The sequence below is a fragment of the Cryptomeria japonica genome, chromosome 2 (assembly GCF_030272615.1).
Source record: "Cryptomeria japonica chromosome 2, Sugi_1.0, whole genome shotgun sequence".
Lineage (NCBI taxonomy): Eukaryota > Viridiplantae > Streptophyta > Pinopsida > Cupressales > Cupressaceae > Cryptomeria > Cryptomeria japonica.
The window spans coordinates 619,848,361-619,872,975 of NC_081406.1; the positions used below are offsets into that span (position 1 = coordinate 619,848,361).

Below are 24,615 nucleotides of genomic sequence, written 5' to 3' on the forward strand. Positions count from 1 at the left end.
TTAAATTGAAAGAGTGAACTTTACATAGCTGCCATGCTTGAGAGTTGACAAATTCCTCCACCTTTAGGGAGATCGAATTCCACAGTATACCCAAACCTCCCACTGTCGCAATTGCACTTGAGTAGATGCCTGACCACAACCTCCAAAATTTCAATAAGACCTTCACCTCCTCTGAGCTCATTTTGGTTTCCTACAAACATACTAAATCAAGCTTCATTTGATCCAACCCACGCTTGATCAAATACCTTTTGTCCAGGGCATTGCATTCCCTGATGTTCCAGCTTATAATTTTCATTTTCCTTCAGGAAGGGCACCTCCCTTCCCTACTGAAAGTTTACTTTTCCCCTTAGCACTACCTTCCATGCAATTCTGATCCTATTCGGCTTCCTACCCCTTGTTTTTTTCTCACCTAAACAAGTTGACACCACCAATGAATTAGTTTGATTGATAGTGCAAATGTCTATAATGTCTTCATCATCCATCAAACCCTCTTCATCCTCCTCCTCCTCCTCCCATACCACCTCATCTGAATCTATATCTTCTGCGTTCCGCTCTCCTTCATCCTTAATTGCTTGCCTTCCTTGTTCTGCCTGAAATTTCTCCTCCATGTTCTATTCCTTTTGGGCCTCTTCATTTAGCCTAGGAGAAATCTCCTATTCTTGATGTTCTCCGCTGATCCTTTGAACTTGGGGTTGTTTCGTTAATGCCGAAGCCCCGACACTTCCATTCTTCCCCTGTTGGGCCTTGTTCTCCTCTTCCAAAAACTTTGCCACAACAACTTCCATCATAGATTCCACTGTCTTACCTTTGGGACCGATCAAACATATCTCCTTTGTATGACCCTCCTTATTACACAGTTTACAATGCTCCATTTGATCTTCCATATCAACCTGTTGAACCCAACACCCTGCATTAGTGTTAAATCTCTATACAAGATGGCAGAGGAAAATGTTGTTTCTAGCCAATACAGATTCTCGCATACATGCTAAAATCCTTCTTTTCAATAGCCTCATTCGATTTAATATAAAACCCCAGTTTGTTGCCAATTGTCATGAAGGTCTCTTCATTCCAATACTCTCTCGACAACTTATATAGGCGCAACCGGATTGACACTTCTTCTAAATGAGCATTCAAAGGGTTAAAATTAGGTTCCCAATCTCTGATATACAAACCTCTGTTGGAATCTAAGAACACTGAGAGGGGGGGGGGGTGAATCAATGTTCTGCAATTTTTAACTTTCTTTAGCTGATTCTTAAACCACCAGATGCAAATGAATAAAAGTAAAGTGCAAGAACTCAACACACACAAGCATAAAACCATAACATCAGAATTTTTATGTGGAAACCCGGAAAGGGAAAAAACATGATGGGATTGAGACCCACAATATTGTAATATTATGATTAGGAGTATAATAATATTATAGAGGGGAATGCACATGCATTCAGACACACTGTCTAGAACTCACTGCTCAATTACAAAAGAGAGGGTTGCAACCCCCAAAGGACTCACTGTCCTACAAATGATTATAATTAATAGCTGTTTATCTGAACTGATGAATAGCATCTACAAATGCCAAAATGTAGTTCTGGTTAAGCACAAAGAGTCTTCTTCCACTGTTCTAACACACTGCTCTATTCTGCTTTGCTTTGTCATATACCAGAGCACAAATCCAAGGATGGCGCACGTGAAACAACGCATAGATGCTCATACAATCTTTGCACGACCATCAAATCACAAAATACTCATATAGATTGGTCTTATATATCCGCAACACTTGATTAGGTCACCAACATGTTGGCTCCAAAAAGATAAAACGTGTAACAAGAAGTCGGTTCAATATGATTACAAATGCTCATGCAGACCAAAACAAATTGATAATACACTTCAAACAAGTCGACACAACATCCTCGAACATGATACTAATCAACAAAATCATCCCAAAGATTTTGCATAACACGCCACACCAAAATAACATTGTTCTTCCCGAAATATCGATTACCGGATCATCAAACTTGCACAAGAATCAACACCGAAATCTAGGATTGTGGACTAAGCAATTCCAACCAAAAAATTGACTGCTTCGTCCACCACAAACAAAAAAGTGCACCGAAAATCGAGTTCTCCTCAATGTACTCATGCTCTGCCAAACACTATATTCCACCTTTCGGACTTAAGCAAAAATTTCGGTAAAGTGAATTGGCATATATTGGATGACACATCTGATCTGAGTCGCCATCAATGACAATCCCTAAACAATCTCCAAGCACTAATCTCTTCCGGAATAGTGTCTCTTTCCAACAACCTCTACCTCCCATAAAGAAAGGACCATTGTTTAGAACCCAATTCTTATTATTGTTGTCTTCAGTTGTTGCTAGGAAGAAACCATTGTGCATTGTCTTTAGATCAACTTTAAATGGCCAATTCTCCTCACACTAGCTCTTGACATGACCAACCACAGGCCAATCCCCAAACCATTTCATAAAGAACCCTCTAGCCCTCAGGAAAGAAACAAAATCATTCCAGCTTTTATTATCTAGAAAGAAAGAAAGCTTTTGAGGTTCTATTTGCTGCATTTTTACCTTATTCGGAGCCTCAACTCTTTGAATCTTCTTCGACCACCACTCCTTTTCCTTCACTCTTTGCCATTCAGTCTTCGCACTTGATTGGATATTACTTCGACTTCTAAAAGCCCCTGGTGGTTCCTCTCAGGATCTCCCAAAACCCTTGTTTCTCCAATCGTTTTCTCTCCTCAACAACCTAGAATGAAAGAAATTATTTTGATCCTCCCAAACCCATTTCGATTTTGACCATGAACGGGAGGCAGGCTGAACATAATACCTGAGTTGAGCCTTCTACCAAAAATCCCTGAACTTCCTTGGTTGTAGACCTAGCCTCCTTCTCGATGCAATGCCAATATTTAATTATACAATAAATATACTACACACTTATAGGAGTTCAAATTCCTACATTATAGGAATCACTCCCCAATTATATGAGTTACTTTAACAACTCAAACAAACACACAACAAAATAATTCTATACATATGACTAATAGACCTAACAAATATTTAATAACTTTAACACTTATAATGACTATATGAATTGTTTATTTGACTCACTTACCTCACACAAAGGTTTACACTTACTTTCCCTCTCATGTTTATCACTGTCATTTGTTAAATCCATATATTAAATTACTTTTCTCATCTTTTATACCACTTATATTTTTTGTTGCGTCTTAATTAAAATCTAGGTTCTTATTAATTATAATAGTTTAGGAAAAGAATTCAATTTAAAAATAATTTTTTTTTATGTCTTAGATCATTTTTCACATTTAAAAAACTAATACCTAAACAAATTGGTTCAAATAGGCTTAGTCATCTAATTTCATCACAACCTTTTTTCTCTTTACGTAGATATAGGTCACTCCAACATTTGTTATCTAATATATAAGAAGCATGATTCTTTGATTGTGCTAACTACAAGTATCTAATGGAAGACATATTACATTTTTTAACTAAGAATAGGCCAAGTAAGATCACATCTAATTTCAAATTCATAGGGTTCTTTCAATCTTTTATCATGTATGAAAAAAATTAAAAATATTGATAAAAGATATAAATGCATGATACTATAAAGATTGCAACATATAATGCTCTAAAAAAATTAGACTATACTTACAAAATCAATATATAATTAAACATATATAAAAATAACCTACTTTAAAAAAGAAGAATATAATGTAATAATATTCATTACAATTAAAATTAATTAAAGCATTTGATTTTTAGAAACCAATACATTAAAGGACTAAAAGGTGACATTCAAGATGAATCCTTTTGATATAATTCTATTTACATGTCAATTCTAAAGGTAGAGGCATAAGGCATGGATTGAAATTATTTCAATATCAAAATTGAAAGCTACAAGAAAATTGTGCATTGATTAATGCAAAGATACAATAAGAGGGCGAATTCAATAGCTAATCATTTTTTTAACATTGTTAATTATATTGATTAAAAATTTAAAAATTTAAAAATATGATTCATTGATAATTGACAAACTGATTATTACATTATTTTTTATATTACAGAATCTAAAGGAGCTCTCGTAAGTAAAAAATCATTTGCTTAGTATGTTCTAAATAATCATAATTTTGTTTTTGTTTAGTATCATTCATGTTTGTGGGTTTCTCATTTTTTAAAGAGTTCTAATGGTTGTTTTCTATACATTGTCTTTAGATTATGTATTTTAATTTTAATTTATTTTTTACTTTTGTAGACATCATTATATTTTGTAATTTTTTTGACATTTACATCAAGTTATATTCTTGGGTTTTGTGCTTAATCTTTTATTTTGTATTAGAGATTTATTTTAATCTCTAGTGCTTGTCTATAAAGGATGAATAATGGAAGGCCATCATAAATAAAGATATCACACATAGATGGGAAGGTAAATGTTGGTATTTCTAACGCAAAAGTATGTAATTGTAGTCTTGAATTTAAATCTCATGTCTAGGACAATTTAGGTTGGAAAAACCAAATCATATATACAAAACAAACCTTTTATAATTAATTATGATAAAAAAATTCATTCTCAAATATACATAAACAATATAATTTAAACAAACATCAAAATCAAATTTTATTTATAAGCTATGTATCCTAAAAGTTTGAGGAAGAAAATTCTATATAATAAAGGTTATATATAAATAAGGAGGCACATCCACGTAATTAGAATGAGGTGCATCCCCCATGTTAGAGTAGTAAGGTGCATCAATCGCATCCTCTTAAGACGAGTCTTCATGTTGGTGTTGGCTTTGATGTGATATCATGTTTGAAACATTGTCCGTCATTGCCAATCCCTAAACTTATAATAAAAATATATGTACATATTAGAGAATTTATATTTCCACAATCTAAAAAAAGTTGACAAGAAATTGGCAAAGAAAGATACAAAACTAGGCAATAAAATTATTAATAGACACCCATGTATACACTAAACTATTTATTGAAAGGATGTAAGGTGAAGGTTGATGGTATTAATTACCTGTACATAAGAGCAATTATTTTGCACAATTGATAAAGGCGTCATCAAGCTATTTCCATACATTGATTGCCATTGGGAAGAAAGAGCCACTGTAGAACCATAATCATTTCCTGTCATATCATGCTCAATATGTTCATCACTAGTGTTGCCTTCCAGAGGAGGATAATCAAAATTCAAATGTGGTTTATTGGAATCACTTGTATGATTTACAAGCTGCATGTTGCCATTGCCTTGTTGAACAGATGTGAAAATATTTACAGGCATGCATTCTGCCACAATGTCCCTTCATTCAAGTAAGTGAAACACATATTTAGTTTCAAATGATTCCAAAGCACCCTATGGATGCCATGAATAACACCTTCTCTAAATTCATATACTTTTCAGTCATAGAACATACCTAAATCCTATTGTGCCATCAGTATTGCCAGGTTCTAAACAATTTTGAGCACCTATCTGTGGTTCTCTTTGTGATACCCAACTTAGCATTTGACTCTCACTTGAACTAGCACAACTTGGATTTCCATTTTGTTGTTGCATATAAATCTATATACAAGAATACATGCATAATTTTAATTTGCAAGTAATAAAATAGTTCATCAACATTTAGTGCACCCATTCAGTAAAATAAAAAAAGAAAAACGTTTAGATTCATTATGATACATAATATTAAACAGTGATATTCAACTATATCTTCATTGGTGTGTGAACAATACAAAAAGGATTTTAAATAGAGCATTTCAATTTACGACAAATGAAACATACCTGTATATTTGATTGGCCATATGAGATCATTCTAGTTTGTTCAAAGTATTGCTGCAATATATTTAAAATTATTTTAAAGTTAGATAATAATTTTAAATTTTAAAAAGATTATAATAACTAAAAAACAATATCATTTAGTATTTTTAAAATTAAAAAGATATATATTTTTTCAATATTTTAGTTGCAAGATAAGTTTTTAATAGCAAATTTAATTGAAGAAAGAAAAATTATTTACCTTTTTAGCTCGAATTCTAGTTAAGGATTCTTCAAGAACTCTCTCATAAAACTCTGCATCTTGTAGTGAATTTATCATATGGGGATCTGCTTCCAAACACCTGAAATTTTACATTAAAATGGTAAAATAAATGCTAGATTTAAATTCTTCAAAATTAGATAAAATGAACATAAATATAATATTCAAAATGAACAAAGTGAACACTTCTAATATAAATAGAATCATTAAAAATTCATTCATTATTTTTCAATAATATAAAGCACACATAAACTAGTATACTTATATTCTGAAAAAAAATATACATAAAATAATGATGAGAGATATCACATAATTGTCTTGCATGTTTATTAGTTGTCAAGAAGGACATGGACCTGAATAATGCTGCACTCTTTCACTCTCATTAAAGATGTAACGATTTCATATACTTATAGACAAGTAGCAATGATTCTATTTTATTCAAAATAATAAAAAAATGCTTATAGAGAAACTGAAACATGCATGCATTTACCTATCATCTACCCGTCAAATTTATTCAAAATTCATTTTTTGTTTACGGATATTTGTATGTCATTGTAGATGCCTCTCGACATAATAAATAGAGTATAACATTTATTATAAAAAGAAGAAAGAATCACATTTCTAAGAAGGCAAATATTATGAATTCATAGTTAAGAAAAATTGATTGTGATACAAATAAATAAAATATCTTCAAAATATATTATTATAATTGATTAAAAAAATATTATCAATTAACAAATATTATAATAATAAATCTTTAAAACCTAAATGGTGATTAAATCAAAGTTCGAGAGGCATTCATAAATATTTTATGCTATAGACACCACAAGGTCATAAGCTAGTGAAATAGGTAGTGGGTGTGATGCTTATCACCAAACCAATAAGGTCAACCATGTGAGGTAATTGCTCTCAACTAATTACAATTTCATATTATTTTTTCTTCATATTTTAGCCTCACAAAATAACTAAGACCTATTATAGGAGCTTTATCTTGTGGCAAAGTAACCTAACTACTAGGCCCATTCTTATATGAACCATTGGCACCATATTAATTATGGGACAAAAAAAAATTAGAATAGATACAAATATTTCAACTCCACTCCTAGCCATGGCCACATTTATGTGGAGACAAGTAGGGAGAAAAGGAGTTTGAAGGAGTCGTTCAACCTCCAATTATAACTTTTCTTTTACACTTCTATATAAAAGATAAAATTAAGAATTATTATTATTTTAGATCACTATAATTCTGAAGATAAAAATAGTGTATAGTTATTGGTACCTTATTAATGCATTTTTTTGGGAAGAGATTTTACTATGCAAGTGCATATAAAGAAATTCTAATTTTTTTTTCTTTGACTTTCTAAATATATCTTATTTGATAACTACGTTGTTTTACATGTTATAAAAAGTATTGGCTAAAGTAAATATATGTAACAATAGAATTTTTTGAAGACGTTGTTAAGTTTATGATTAGGAAAATAAATCTATGGATTAATTATTATAAAGAAGACATTTTTAAAAGAACAAAAATATACTTAATAAGAATATTAAATTACCGTCACATTAAATAGAAGGAGAGAAGAGAGGAGGGACATCTTAAGATATGGTAAATATTGTGGGATTGTGTTCAGGAGGTATTCTTTGTTTACAATATTTTTTCTTAACACATTCACAAAAAAAATGCAACTATTTGGAAGGATATAGTAGTATTGTGAATAAAAATTTATTAGTTAGATCCGTATATCAAATATAACACCAATCTTTTTCCTTCTCACTCTACTAATGTTGTTGATCACAACGATAATGGACATATAGCTATTGATGATACATCTAGTGAAGCCAACAAAGTTGTAAACTTGATTGAGCAACCTAAGCCTAAGTGTGACCCTTGCATCACCTTTGAATCAACAGATATCATTAGAGCACTCAATAAACCCTTATACATTACTACAAAGATTAAAGGAAAGCTCTTGTGTGGAGTGCTCATAGATCCATACTTATGTATTGTGAATGTTATCATAGAAGAACATCTCTATACACAACAATTATATCAAGATACATATGATAAATCTAATGTTATGATTAAGATGCATATTAGTTTCACTTGTCACACTATAGGTTCCATCATCCTTCCTGTTGAAGTTGGTACTAAGTGCTCAGATGTTACCTTTGTTGTTGTCCCTCCCTCGAACCAATTTTGTGTGAAGTTGGGACACCCTTGGCTTAATTCTTTGAAAGCTATACCTTCTACCATTCATAAATGTTCTAAGTTTCCTCACAATGGGTTTGTTATAATGATGAATCATAGTCTTTATAAGCCCTTATACAACCGTGGGAACTTCATCCTTGATTGCTTTTGGCCTTAGAAACCTCAAACTCTACAAAATCATCAAGATGTCCTTTTCTTATTTTATCAAAAGTTCAAATTGAAAGGATATCAACCTTAAGTAAACCTAATGATTCTTTACCCATGGATATGGATATTTTGCCTCTGCATCCTAGACCTTAATTTCTTCCTACCCCTCCTTTTCCTACTATATATGTTGTGGTTCCACCTCCTAAATCTTATAAAGGTCAAAGAAAAAAATTCCCAACATCTTCTATCTCTCAATCTAGGGAGGTTTCTTCCGTTCCTCCTACAAAGGAAGAAAAGAAGCCTATGAGTGATTCCAACCTTCATCCACACAAGCTTTGAGTCATAACAAGAGAAATTGTAGTGCAAGAGAACACCAATGAAGACATCATGCCAAGGCTCATGAGCTTGCTTCCTAAAGAATTTCTTTCCCTAATCCGTCAAATGTTGACTTCATCCCATTTGCCCAACCTTTTCCTAATCATAGGGAGGAGCTTTATCTTAATCATCCTTGTCAAAATTTGAAATTATCTATGCAAAATGATTCCCCTTCTTGATCTCCTCTACGCATGAGATCTCCTATTATGATTAATTTGGATAATGAAATTGATAATAATATTATAAATACTATTTATTCTGATGATATGTATGAAGTTGTTGAGATTAACCATGAGCTATCTTCAATATTTTCAAAAGCTTTGACTCTAGCTCCTAGTGACACACACAATGATCCATCATTAGAGCATGGTCCTTGTTAGAAACTACCGATATCTCCATATATCATACTTGTTGTGGCTCCTCTCACATCTTCCCCACCATCTAGCTAAAAGATGATAAGCAAAGTTGGGAGGTGGATGATTTGCTAGACTAGCTTCACATGTGTAGTGGATTCTTTTGTGTGTTTGCTTGCATGTGAAGTGTTTCTCATGATGTGATTATTGGAGTGTCTATGTATTATGTTAAGCTGTCTTTGGATGACCCTTGTTTCTCCATTGGTGCAAGGCAATGAAGAGACCAAACCTATTGTGACATTATTCTATTTGTATCTTGTTTCGTCTATATATCGTATTCATGTTGTGTAGCAAATGTGCTTTTGTGTTGTCTACTTGGGGATGATGCAAAGAAATATATTTCCTTTTGGTCTCTTCCATGTTGACCCAAAAAATACTTGTGTCGTTCATCTTATGTGCTCTTCTTCCACTGTGCTCATAGTTCCACCACCTTGGGGGATGAGGACGACTCATTAAATCATACTTGATATACATGATTTATCTAATGTGCGTACTAACCCCAAATAGTGGATCCCCTATGTACTCTCTTTTGTGTCTTGTGAACCATCACCTTTGATTTTCCCATGCTTGGGGACATCTCATTATTATGACATACTTGTCTTTTGTATGTATGCATGCTACCTTAAAGAAATTACTCCCGCTATGGCATACAAAATCACTTTAACATGAGGGAATACCTTTTGCTTTGTGGTACACTTTGTGCACACACCATGAGGTTTGGTTTGTACACTTTAATCACAAACCATGATATGTTTGGTGCATGTTGTAGCACCCATTTTGTAGTTGATCTTTGTTTGAGTTACTTTGCAAGTCAAGGCCTTGTTTTGTAATCTTTGTGCTTGGTGGATGCTACAACACCCATTTTGTAATCAAGTGTTTGTCAAATTATTTAGCAAATTGAGTTTTTGCTTTGTAATCTTTCTTGTGCTAATATGACTCATAGTAAAAAGATCCATACTAGACCAATATGTCACGTCTTCACACTTTATGTCTATCCATTGGTCTCTTTCCGTCCCTCCTCATATGGCTTATAGTAAGTAGCTCCTTACTAGACCTATGAGTCATATATCTTTGCTCCATGTGTTTCTCCTTTTACCTTAATATTTTAGATCAATGAGATCCTAAGTCCTTGAGGGCTTAGTGTTTCTTGTCTCTTTAATGTCTTGATGAAAGTCTTTTGATGATATTTTGTACTTTACTAAGAGTATGAGTGCAATTTAATACTCTCGCTAAATTGGGGGCTAAATGTAGTGTCGTAAATTGTATCCTCACATAATTTTAGGTGCTCATTTGGGTTTCACTTTATTTTTTTTCCTTCTATGTCTTGATCATGCTCAAACTAGTGCCATATCTATGATTTTTTCCTTCTCTAGATTTTTGACCTTGTCTCAACCTACATGGATTGGACTAGGGAACCTAGCACCCTTGTCCTTCTCGACTAGGGCACTATGCACCATAATCCAATCCAAAAGGGCCCAAATTTTAATCCTTTAATGGTTGGAAAAATTTGAGTGGGAAATGATATTCAATGCCGACCTTGTTTGTAATTTTTAACATATTTCATGAGGGTAGGCATAAATGCAAGCCTTTAACCCCTCATTTGAAACATCTCTCATCAAGGAATTTACTACACAACAATCATTTCATTTGAGAAAGCAATCAACCATCATTAAGGTAGTGAAGAAGACGTGAAGTATTTGAATTTTCAAGCATTCAAGATGGCATCCATAATCAATTTTATGTGAAGACATGCACACAAGTCCTACATAGCAACATCAATCTTTTTATAGAGACTTCAAGGGAAAGGAGATTCATAAAGGAAGGTATAACATTTCAATGAACAACATTTAATTATAGATTTAGCCTCTGCCCTACAAAAGTAAGCTCTCTCTTTTATTTATTCATCATTAGGGTTAATTCCCACTTGATGTTAGACCTAGGCAAACCCCTATCAACCCAACACTATTTTTCATCTCTTGTGTGTGCAGGTTATAGGATTATCAGAGAAGGTTTATAGATCTAGAAAGTACAGACTAAAACAAAGAGAACCAGACATTGAAGAAGTAAAAAACCGTAGACATTGGGTGCACCCAATGTCTTACACTTTTCCAAATAAATTTTAGGAGGATATTTTGAGTGACATCCTGATACCAAATTTATTTTTGATGAATGCATCTAACAACTTGAAGACTAGGTCGCCTAGCTACATAGTGCAACACTTTCAAGCTCAAACTGTAGACACAATTTCCTCTCTACTACCTATTTCTAGATATGTACTCAAAATCTGCATAATTGATATGTAGCTTCTTGTTTATGTTGATTACTCTCAATTTTACATCATTAGCCTTATATCTTGGATTTAATCATTTTATCCTATCCAATTGCATTGACACACATCAAAGGAAACCATCAATCATTGTGCCTAGCTCTACCATTAAATTTGAAGTTGGGCCTATTGGTTGTTTCCCCAATGTATGTTTATGTGAATCGGTTTGATTCCTAACTTGAATGTTTAGACTAGTGAATCCCATTCCACCACATTACATTAGCCTATATTCATCTTTTTCCTAAAACGAAGCATTATTGAATCCACTCAAAATAACATCCTCAACTTCCCAAATGACTATTGTTCTATCTTGTAGAATGGACTTTAGCTGAGAAACCTCCTCCTTTGGCAACCTAAGGGTATCCAAGTCATTTCAGACCCAGACCCACCTTAACACTCCTTACCTAACCATCCACATATAATCTCTCACTGTGCTTCCACAAATTTGCATGAGGAATGTCCTTGTAACCACCATCTCCCAATTTTTTCTATTCCCACATAACCACACATGGAATCTTCCCAAAATGAACTATTCTACCATCATGGATACCCCACATGATATAATCCACGATTAGAGGTCTACAATCTATCATGAAGTTCTAGATTTTTGAACCTCTTGGGGGATTAGATGTAGTTAATATGTTGGATGCCTCCTCATCTTCCAAGTAATCATGTCGAAGAAATTTGGCCCATTTTAACTATGATCCCTTAAATATCCTCCAAACAAGTTTAGCTCCCAATGCCTTGTTTTGAAGGTTTTGCTTTCTTATTCTAACTCCTTTACTTTCCTTTGGTTTGCAGAACTTGTACCAAGCAACCAAAGCACTTTTGTTTTTCTCTACATTCTCTTGCCAAAAAAATATTCTCATATGCCTATTCAACTTCTGATTAGCACTAGCCAACAATGAGAAATAAGACAATAAATAGATGAGAATACCTGAGAGGACAACCTTCAACATGATAGCTCTCCCTGCACATGATAACCACCTACCTTTCCATGATGTTGTTCTATTGGCACTTCTGTCACATAGGGGGTCCCAAATCTTGTTAGTGCTGATCTTTTTATCCGTTGGCAACCTAATATATCTACAAAGTAATTGTCCTTTTTTATATCCAAGCATCTTAACTATTTGTTATTCTTTTTTGGCTAAGTAAAGATGATTTTTTTTCCAGATTTTCTTTCACTGACTTCTTGTCTTGAGCCTTTTGAATATAAGTTAAGAATATCCTTAATTGCCCTTTCTTCTTGCATTTTTGTTGATCCAAAGTGTAAAGTATCATCAACAAACAACTGATGAAAAATAGGACAAAGATTGCTAGTTAATTTGATCCCTTCAATATTACCTCTTGTTAAGGCTCTATTGAAAGACCTATCCAAAGCCTTGGCCATTATAATGAAGAGAAAGGGGGAAGCAAGATCCCCCTAACTGATGCCTCTTGATACCTCAAGAAAATCCTCTGATGATCCATTTAGCACACTGAGTATTTGGGGCTAGCTATTCACTTCAAAATCCAATCCAACAAAGTCTTTGAAAAACCAGAAGCCTCCATAATCTTCAAGATAAATCTCCAATCTACTCTATTATAGGCTTTTCTTATAGCTAGTTTAATCAACATTCCTATATTTCTAGTTTTTTTCTTGAATGAAAAGCTTCTTAAGCAATGATAACCCTATCTTAAGTAGATATTCTTAGTAGAAACCCAGTTTGTTCACCTGAGATGATGTCTAACACCCTAGAATATTCAATGGCATTTGTCACATCCTTGCCAATAATGCTCTAGCACTTCTAAAAAAGACAGTTGGGAACCCATCTGTGCCTGGTGCTTTGTTTGAGTGGAGCTGAAAGACTGCTATTATAATTTCCTCCTCACTAAAAACTTCCCTAAAGCATTATGCTTTGCTCCTTGGAAACTAGATTGGGAATGTTCTCTAATAATCTCCTCTGTGCTATCAAATATGAATCTTCAACATTGTTGAGGATCTTACAGAAAAAATTAGTTATTATGGATCTAATTTCTTCCATGACTTCCACAATTGATCCATCCATTGATCTAATCCTTGAAATTCAATTAGCCAACCTTTAGGCTTTCATGCTGTTATGGAAGAGTTTTGAAATTTTGTCGCTTGATCCATAATCCATACTTCCCTTGACTTTTGCCTCCAAAAAGTTTCTTATCTCACTACTAAACATTTGTGATCCTTCCACTTGCACTTCTTCCTAGCTATTTTTTGATCTGGATACTTAAACCACATTTTTTAATTTGAAGGGACATTTGATTGTCCTTTTATCCCCTACAATACTCAATTGTATTAGATACAGATCTAAGCCTGACATGGAAGAATATCACTTTCCAACCCAAGGTGAATAAACCCAAATCTCCCTTCTAAAAGAACTGAAATTAAGTTTCTCATTAAGTTTCTCTATAATATTAGTTGAAGCCTAATTGCCTATTTGTCCAAGTGTAGGTTCCATTTTAAAACAAATCCCCATCAATTGATTATTTTTCACCCATTCCTCAAAAGCTACTTGGGACTATAATTTTTGAGAAAAGGTCTCCTTCAACATTGGTCAATTTAGTTTCTTGAAAGAGGAAGATGTTTTCTTCTATCCTCTGAATTTAGTGCTCAACCAATCATTGCTTGTTAGGGGAATTTAAGTCCCTAACATTCCATGAAATGAGACTCATGGTTACATGAGAAGGGGATTTACACGCACACACACACATAGAGACACAAACACAAACACAAACACAAACACAAACACAAACACAAACACAAACACAAACACAAACACAAACACAAACACAAACACAGACACAAACATAGACACATACACACATAGACACACACAGACACACACAGACACATAGAAACACACATGCTCACACACACCCACACACATGCACACAATCTAAAAAATTAGTTATCATTTGATTGTTACTCATAAATTGCTCCTTTTTCTCTCTTTCCTCTTCTTATATTTTCCTCTTCCCCTATTCTTCTTTTTAATTCTCTTATACTAGGAAAATATAAAAATTGGCATGGGATTTAAAAATTATTCTCAATTCAAAAACCTCACTTGGACCCATTTTTAGGGTTTTTAAAATTCTACAATGCTTTTATTTTTTAATACATTTTAAATTGAGATAATTGTGATGTTCAAAGAAATTAGGAGGTTTGTGGAATGTTACGGATTATTGAAAAAGATAGAAAAAGTGGTAAACCTAGAGATATCCCCAAAACATTTTTTTAAAAAAAAGGAGGGAAGACCAATAAGGCATCCCCTCCAAGTCCCTAAGTCCCCAATATGTCCAAGACATTACCCAATATCATAGAAACACATTCCTATAGAACAATGATTTGTACTAAGGTTGGGAAGTGCTCATGCATCTAAAATATCAAACAAAGATGAAATTTGTGATGTGTTTGTCATGTCATGTTTGAAGGTGAGCTCAAATATTATATAGTAAACACAATATCATCCATGAATAAGGAAGACAAATTGGTCTTGGTTTCATAAAATGATAGTATATTTTCAGAAAATTCAATGGGAAGAGTTGTTCATGGAATATGTCTCACAAAAAATGAAAACTTTGTTGGAAGTATGTGTTGATTTGGTTTTCATTGATGTCAAACTTTTTGTCCAGATAGATGTTGGTCTGGAATGTTTGTGGTGTAGAGATATCTTGTTGTGTTGGTGTTGCAGTAGTTCTATTGATTGTTTTGGAATTGTTTAGGTCTAGAAAGTGTTGTTGATGTTGTTTGATATTGTTATCCTCTTTGGTTACGTTTTTGGCATTGTGGATATGTTCGTTTGATGGTTCAAAAATATCTCTGTGTTCTCCGGATGTTGTGATATATTTCACTGTCAGTTATGGTATTCTGTGTTAATCCTACCTTTTGGGTCCGAATATGATTTGTGGAAGGTAGTTTGATGTGTCATGGGTCTCACTGTAGCATGTGGAGATATAAATAAGAGTTATTTGCATCGGATAATATGTTTTGGCCTGTTAATTGTCCATCTATATGCGTTGCATGATAGGATGTTGATGTTTTTGTTCTGGTGATTGCAGATCAATGGATTGAGCTTAGGAAGATGTGTTTTGGTCCCCTCTTTCTCTTGGAGTGGATCAACATGTGAGTTTTTGGTCTGAAAGATATTTTGTTTTAGGCTGGCTTGATTTAAGCTTTGATGACCCATCTTGTATGTAAAGAATGTATGTGATTTAGTTGTAAAAGAGACTGTGAGAGAGGAAGTGTGTGATGTGAAGATAGTTAGTGGAATTCGGTGAAGAGAAAAGAAGAAGAATTGTGTTTGAATGATATGTGAGTTGTTTGAGACCATGGTAGAGGTATGAGACAGAGTGTTGATAGATGAGGTTTGAGTTGTGTGCGTTGATGTTGGTCGCTTGATGCAGAGTTCAAGGACAACTTTATGATTAGGAGATCCTTCTTTTCAAATCATTTTTGTATCTTTCCCTGTTGTAGTTAGCATTAGGTTTATAAGTCCTCTTTTTGCATCTTTCCCCAAGAGTAGTTAGCCTTAATTTGCAAGTCCGAAGCATTGAGCTCTTTTCATTGCAATCTAATATACAAAGTGGATATATTTTGTGGGCAGGTGCTTACCATGGTTTTTCCCTATTTGGGTTTTCCATGTAGAAAATCTTGGTGTTCATGTGTTGGATATGTGTTGTTGATTAGTTGCTTATGTGTTGCATTAATTTTTGTTTAGAGTGATTCCTCCCCCCTGCCCCTCCTCTCAGTCTTGCCTTGCGTTTAACAAACTTACCAAAATTTTATGAAAACTTAGCAATCATGGGTTCCATTCTCACCATTTACACCCACTGCATTTGAGAGCAATGGTCAAAATTTTATCTGTACTTTTCAATATATAAGCCACCCTAGTGGTACTCTAGCTTGGTAAACTTTACTAAACAATTTTTAATAGACTATAGAGATTTTTCAATATTTGAGCATAATGATCTTTAAGGTGGAGGCTAGGTTGTGCACATAAGCACCAAATATCAATAGATATATGTTTTAGTAAATTGAATCCCTAGAAGTCATAGCATGAGTGCTCTTATATTTAAAGTTTGCTTAAGACTGTAATGCATCTCAAGCAAGAATGTAGTCTCTTTAATTCATATGGTATTTCTAAAAAAATATCATTTTTTCTTACCCAAAATTCAAAGATAATGAACAATCATATAAATTAATCACTCTTAAAGATACATTAAAAAAATTGTCCACATATGTTTGAAAACAATAAATGTTATCTTTTATAGAGGACTCCATAGATGTGGAAGAAGGAGCTAGAAGCTCGACCCATGTAGAATGTGGGTCTGAATGTCGAGTGGTGGCCATGACAGAAGTGGTAAAATGTGTGAGGAGGGCAGAAGAGTTTCTGGGTAGTGAGAAAGATGAGGTTTCCACTCATGAGGTCGGTAATGGGCAACAAATGATGCATGCGAGAAAGGTCTGAGGCACGTCTGAGGGCTCATGTGTAATCAAGAAGGCAAGAAAGGCCTAATAATGTGTTTGTTTTTTTTGTTTCTGAATACAAACTGTAGTTTCTACTTTTCAGGTGGGTGTTGGAATATATTTCTATAGGTGGGATGCTGCAATTTTGGCTTATGGAGCTGTGGATTATGGGTAGATAGGTAGTTACACCGCTTATCACTGAATTTTGTTTTATCAGCGAATACACCATTTTGTAGAATCTATAAATGAAATGTAAGCAAGTTTAAAGTTAATATAAAGGGTGTTGACCTAAGTTTAAAGTTAAAGTTATAGCTTAAAAAAAATTATTCCTTCGATTTTTATATTATAATTATATAAAGTAAATTAAATTTATTTTTAATGTGATAATGATGTATCTTAAAATGGAACACCTACAAAAATATGATTATATGCCTATTTTTTTATGATATAATAGTAAGTACCAACTTATAAAGAAATGAATATAGTAATTATTCTTTAAAAATAATTGAAATAGTGAATAAATGGGGGAATCCAAAAGTGTAATCATAGAAAATAAAGACTTCAATAGAAATAATGATAGATTCTACCTTAATCTTGATTCTGCATCTGCTAGTTGCAATCTCCACGTATTGATTTCCCTTTGAAGATCCTACAAAGATACCATTATAATCATATATTACAAATTAATTATAACTTTAAAAAAGTTGAAAAGTGATTTTTGATGATGAAATCAAGAATACCTCAATGTTTGGAATGTTTCCTGTGCTGATTATAATCATGCATAGTCATAGATGAAAAATATATACCTATTAGTATGAGTACTTATCAAGAGGATTTCATAACACAAAAACAATGAATATTAAAATAAATTATTATAAACCTTGCTAGATGATTGGCAAGTTCACCGTCGCGATTCAATTTCTTCAATCCTTTATTTAGAAGCTGGTCAAATATATATAGATTAATAAATTTTAATTGCAAGTAAGTTTAAATTTGATTCAATTTTTATTTTAACATATCATTCCTTTAAAAAATTTACACAAAACAAAAGCAAGATGAAAGTAAAAAAAAAAATTAGATAATTTTCTTTTAATATATGAGACTTACTTCTTGATTTTGAAGCCTATATATTTGTCATATTTGAAGAAGAAATGCAAAACAAAAGAACAAATATTGTTAAGATGTTAATTACAAAAATTAAAGACATATACATATGATTTTATAAAAAAATTAATAACCCAATTTAATTCATTTTATTAAGAAAGGCAAAAATAACATGGCTATAATTTTACAGTAATTTTATTATTAAAGATAATAATTCAATTCATTAATGTATGGAAATTCCTAATGAAACTTTCAAGATAATTATAATTGTGAGGAAATCTTCATGAACTATTTGTAAAAAAGATAACAGAAATTCAAATATTTCTATAAGAGATCTATAGTTTAATTAAACAATTGATTCAATATAAAGATATTGAAATTGAAGTGATTCAATATAAATATAGCCATTGAATTTTAAAAAGTAATATAAAATGAAAAGAAATCATTATAAATTTATTTCATTTTTTTTAGGATAGTGTAGAAAGCACATGCCTGCCCCTCTCATGTTCAGGTAGATTGACATAACGTGTTATAACATCCTCGATCCTGCTTCAAAATTAAAGGAAATTGAGAAGTTTTAATATTGTACTACAAAATGAATGACATACAAGTTTTGATTACATGTCCACTTATTCTACACATTTATGTCATATAAATACTAAAATCTATCCATAAATATTCACCAAACCTAAAACCCTTCTCATAAACAAAAATATGCACTAAATCCCTTTTATATATGAAAATATTTACATGGATGCCACATTAAAGACAACCTACATACTAACAAAAGATCTTGATAATAACAATTTTTATGCATATTGTAATACTATAAGCACAAATATGAGTGTTTCTAATAGAGATTACCTTTTTTTCCCTGAAAAATGACTCAATCTCCCAGAGGGCGAAAACATAATAAGTGCAATATCAATATCACAAAGGATGGAGAGCTCATATGCCTTCTTAATAAGTCCATTTCGCCTCTTGGAGTAGGTAACCTGCCTGTTTGTGTTGTTTTCTATTTTCTTGATTTGGAGCTTAACTCTCCCCATGATTAACAATGCTTCTCATCCTCAAAGTTAATATGAGTTTGACTTAAGTAGATGCAAAGGTACAGGAGGAACGAGCAAACAATGATCAAGTGTGAAAAAATAAGATAGGGAACTTGCATTAATCTGCATTATCCATTGAAAAATATGATTTTTTTTTAGTAAGATAGTATATAGAGTATTTTAAAAGACAAAAGATGTAAATCTCTTTATACAACTTGTTAGAAATTTAGATTATATTTGAAAAAATCAATTAAATTTAAAAAAAATTAATGTATATTTAAAAAATCAATCAAATATAATGATAATTCTAAAATAAAAATGTAATAACTGATTATTTTAGAAGAATAAATGTAAAGTTAGAATTCAAAAATAAATGTCTAAGTCTCTTAGATTACAACAAAAATAATAATTATTTCACAACAAAAGTTGGACTGGTTGACAACCAAGAGAAACATAAGATTTAAAAATTGGTTATTGCTTAAAAACATATGTTTTAAAATAGAATGGGGCTAAGATACTAAAACCATATAGACTTTTCGTACCTGCCTTTTTTTCAATTAATCCAATAAGTGAGAAGGATGTTTTATCCCACAAGATGAGTATTTAATCAACTGGGCCTTGTATTCTTACTAGGTGCGAATTGTGAAAATTTCATATTTAATAAAATTAGGTATCAATTGAAAATAATGAACACCTATTAATAGTATAGCACAAAAAAATAGTTTTAAAAGACAAAGAATGTAAATCTCTTTATACAGCTTGTTAGATGATTAAATTATATTTTTAAAATATATTAAATACGCAAGATAATTAATTACATTAAAAAACATTCAATCAAATACAATAAAAATAAAAGGTAACATCCAAATGTTTTAGAAGATAAAGCATATTGCATAGATGTCTGAATCTCTTTATTTACAAGAAATAACAATGATGATTTTGCAGCAAAAATTTTTACAAGAAGAAAAACATATAATCTAAAACAGACTACTGCTTAAAAACATATCATAAAATTATAAATAAAATGGGACTGAGATAGATTTGTTGTCCGACAAGCTGAGTATTTTATCAATTTAGCGGTTGTATTCTCATTGGGTGCAATTTTTTTATAGTTTATTTTCTCTTGTTTGTTCATTCTGGATTATAACATACAATTCAAAATGTTGACAAAGAAAAAAAATGAACAATATCTAGTTCAGCTGCAAAAATTCTTCTTTAAAAGATTAGATATCTATGGGTTATGGTATACTCAATAAAACTTGAAGAAAAAAAAGAACGATATCTAATTCAATTGGAAAATTCTTCTTTACAAGATTAGATATCTACGAGTTGTGGTATAATAACAAATCTTATAAGTCCATTTAATTTCTTTGTCTTTTCATTCATAATTTCTGTGTGATCATCTCAACAGCCTATCTCACACATAACAGCCTCCCTAGTTACAGTTTCCATGTTACCAAAAATGATGCAGACAAAAAAAATTGGAAAAAGAATTGAAAAAAAAGAGCTGCAGAGAACATAAAAAATAACAGTCTTGGTAATCTTGGATTTGATTTGATAGTAATACTTCCAGCCCCCCAAAAAAGGAGAAAACAACAACTCATGAATGCAGAAAAGAAGAAATAAGAGTTGGATCTAAGCTATTAGAAGGTTGGCGGGCCATCTTGGTGAAAGATTGCATGAATTTTTTATTTTTGTTATCATAAGATTTGTTTTTCCACACTTATAATGTGGTTGAAAGTAAGGATAATAATTAGTCTGACATCCTAACATTGTAAAACTAACATCCTTTGCAATATGGTGAGACAAATTGCTCAGAATATTGGCAGTCTTCCCCAACTAAGTTACCTTCATCTTGAAAACAATCAATTTGACAGTGTGTCACACTAGAACTAGTTGACCTATCCCATAATAATCTCACTGGAAACATACCACCAGAAGTATCAGCTCTATAAAATTTACAATTTTATTTCAACCTGTCTTGGGATTCACTACAAGAAAGCCTACCAGGTGAAATCGGTAAATTGGCAATAGTTCAAATAATATATGTATCTGGAAATCAATTATCTAGTATCATTCCAGCTAGTATTGTAAGTTCTTGTAATCTGCAATATCTCAACCTCTCTCATAACATTTTTGAAGGCCCAATTACAGATTCAGTTCCCATGTTGACAAATCTAGAAGCATTGGATCTTTCCTACAACGAAATTTCATCTCAAGGAATGCATGATTAAAGGTGGTGTGCTCGAAATCAATTTGTTGAAAAGGCTGTAGAAACTTTCAAGAAAATGTATTGGCAGGCGTAAGGGCAGAGTTTAAAAACCTTTTGCAAACATCTTAATCGTTTGAGCCAAAATGGTAGCTTTGGAACAGAGAATCGACATCCATCAAAGTATAAAAATTGGAGGTCATTGCTAGATTTTGTAGTTCAAAATGTTTTAGTATGCTTGCATGCAAAATGTTGAATCTTATATAAGAAATGAACAATTCGTCAAATTTTTATTTGCCCTAAAAAGTCCTGTAGATCTTAAGTATGTACATGAACAATTTTTGTTGGCTGGGTAAACAAAATAAAACAAATATAGCTCAGAAATAGTTCTGATTATAAACATGCAGGGTTCTCCATTAAAACCCAGATTCAGAAACAAGATTCCCATTAATACCCATATTAAAAAACAAGATGATTAGATTTATTCAGCAAATTTAAATCAAGTTTGAGACAGTAAAAAGGGCAAAAACACAAAAATCAGCTCTATATATAAAAAGATCAAGAATATAGTTGCATACCTTGCAGATCTTTATGCTATTCTCTTAATCTTTTTCTGATCTATTTCTTATCAGCACATGCAGCTTCCTCCTCCTCCTCCTCCTCCTCCTCCTCCGGGCTGCTGGAAATCGATTTCTTATCAGACGCAACTTCTCATAAAAGAAAAAGAGAAAAAGAAAACCCTTTTCCAAACTACAAACGCACCGCCAAAGCAGCTTAGATTGGAAAAAAATGATATTCTATTCTAGGGCTTATCTGGTTTTCTGCGTTGAGTCTGTCAAAAAACCAGGAGGAAAACAAATGAAACAAAACTGCTCTAAATTATAAGGTGACACAAACTTTTTGCTGTATATTTATGACTGGTAATAATTTAATGTTAAATACTCTAACTAGACGTTATTTTGGTGTGAACAGGAGTAAAATAATCTCACGGATAGGATTGTGAGGAAACCTAAGAAAGAGGCATTGGCTTTATTTTAAGAGAAAAAATAATAAACAATAATTAGTTATATTGTATTTGTTCGACATACAAAAGCCTAAGTAAGAGTTGTGAGGGAATTTCTAAGTAATATATTCAAAGGGTATAAGAATTGAGGCAAATATTATGTCTAATTAATCAATTAATTTGAATCAATCAAAAGTGAATATTATTTTTGTTTTCAAAATATACTTGATTTTTTATAAAATTAAAAATTATTTTTTAAATTTAATACATTATATAAATGATTTCTTCACTATGATTACTTTAAAAAAAAATTGGTGTTATAGGAGCGAATTTTTAGAAATGATAGATTTTTTAGGATTTCTTTATATTTTTTTTTAAAAATGTCTATTTTAAATAGTTTTTGTTCATTTTTTTTTATTATTAAAAATATTGTAAATAAAGTGAATTTTCTATATAGATATATCAAAATATAGATAATAAATCAATTATAGAGATTTAATTCAAACTATTTAGATTAAATTAAATAAAAAACTAAATACAAATATTTTTATTAAAAAAAAACCTAACTAGCAATTGCACTTTGGTGTGCAATAGGTATGCCGAAAAGGTATAGAAGGTCAATTAGGGATAATTTTGGTGTATTTTGCATAGATTTATTTAGTGTGTAAGTTCAATTGGTAGGCCATTTAAAAATTGATGTTATTTGTACAACCAAGGTCTCAATCAAGAAGTGATAGCTAAAATGAACTATGCATCTAGTTATAGGGATCCAAACATGAGTTAAAAAAGAAAGATAGTGATAATGAGATATAGATAGAGAGAGAGAGGAAGAGATGAGAAGACAAAGCTAGAGGGAGCAAGAGAGAGATAAAGGAGGTAATAGAGAGAAGAAGAGATAGAGAGGGAGAGGAAGAGATGAGAAGACAAAGCTAGAGGGAGCAAGAGAGAGATAAAGGAGGTAATAGAGAGAAGAAGAGATAGAGAGGGAGAGGGAGAAACAAGGAGTGTGTGTAAGTGTGAGAGATATTGAGATAGAGATGGGAGGAGTAACAAGGAGTGTGAAAATATTTAGATAGATAGATAGATAGAGGATAGAGAAACAAAGAGATATAGAAAGAGGGAGTAGCATAGAGAGGAGAGAAAGGGAGAAGTATAGATAAGGAGATATAAGGATATAAAGAGGGAGTGAGAAAGAGAGAGATGCATGAAGAGGTAAGGAGATAGAGGTAGGGGAGAGAGATAGATAGAGAAAAATGTGGAGAGAGAGATAGCTAGATAAATTAAATGTATTATATAAATTAAAAGAAAAATTCAAAATATAGCTATTCTATAATAAATTAATTTTTTAATAAGATAAATAATTATAAAAAAAATTAACTCTAAAAATAACTTTTAATTATTATTTGTAATTTTGTAAAAAAGACACAAGTAATTAAATATAAATTTCAAACTTAAATCTAAAACAATCTAAATTAAAATAGAATGAGGCGGAAGCTCAAACGACCTTACTAGCAGTTGAATTAGCAACAAATATGAAGGTGACAAAGTTACACTTGGAGGGCGATTCCCAGATTGTAGTCCACGCTCTGATTAAAGGCCACACACCGTGCTAGAAATTGAACAAATATGTAAATAATATAAGTGAAAAATTGAAGTCTTTCAAAAATTATTGCATCTCGCATGTGAAAAGAGATGGAAATGCTATTGCAGATGGGTTGTTGAATGTTGCGTGTGATTTCGTGCTAGGGGAGGTGAGGTGTTGGGATAGCAAAAAAGAAACCATTAAATGGAGTTAAGATCGCTTGCCAAGTTGGTACGACAAACAATTTAAATTTCATGTCAAAAAGCCAACTTTTTTCCTGCGTAAGGTTGAGTTAATGAGAATTTATTGCGACATGCTCTGAAATGGCAGCGATGGTGGAGTGTTATGCATTGAATACCAATTTCGTAATGCTTGCACATTTAATGAATAGAGTTAGTAAGTTGGTGAAACGAAATTTTAATCAGGTTTCATCAGAATTTTCTGCAATCCTCACCGAGCTCAGAAATGGAAGCGAATTTCACTCTGGAATCCTCAAAGCTTATGTCATATTTTCAAGGACATGTCCCTCCCAAGAAGCTTGAGAAATGTTCCTGACAAAAGACCCTCTACTTTTGAAGGCAATTCAACTGGTTTTGGGAGAAGAGGTGGCTATTATCGACCACCATTATAGGTGCAGAGCAGAGATCTAAAT

The 24,615-nt window shown here is 32.2% G+C and overlaps 1 non-coding gene across 1 annotated transcript; it reads right to left on the minus strand.

Moving 5' to 3' along the window:
• Positions 1–653: 653 nt before the first annotated feature.
• LOC131078705 (agamous-like MADS-box protein AGL65) lies at positions 654–22,352 on the minus strand. Its single transcript, XR_009367071.1, has 13 exons — positions 21,957–22,352; positions 18,985–19,292; positions 18,613–18,669; positions 18,124–18,139; positions 17,897–17,958; positions 17,757–17,781; positions 17,604–17,665; positions 6,047–6,146; positions 5,812–5,862; positions 5,447–5,592; positions 5,050–5,332; positions 4,724–4,864; positions 654–890 (listed from the first exon to the last, which is right to left on the minus strand). It is a non-coding gene; the product is annotated as an agamous-like MADS-box protein AGL65 (transcript).
• Positions 22,353–24,615: the final 2,263 nt, after the last annotated feature.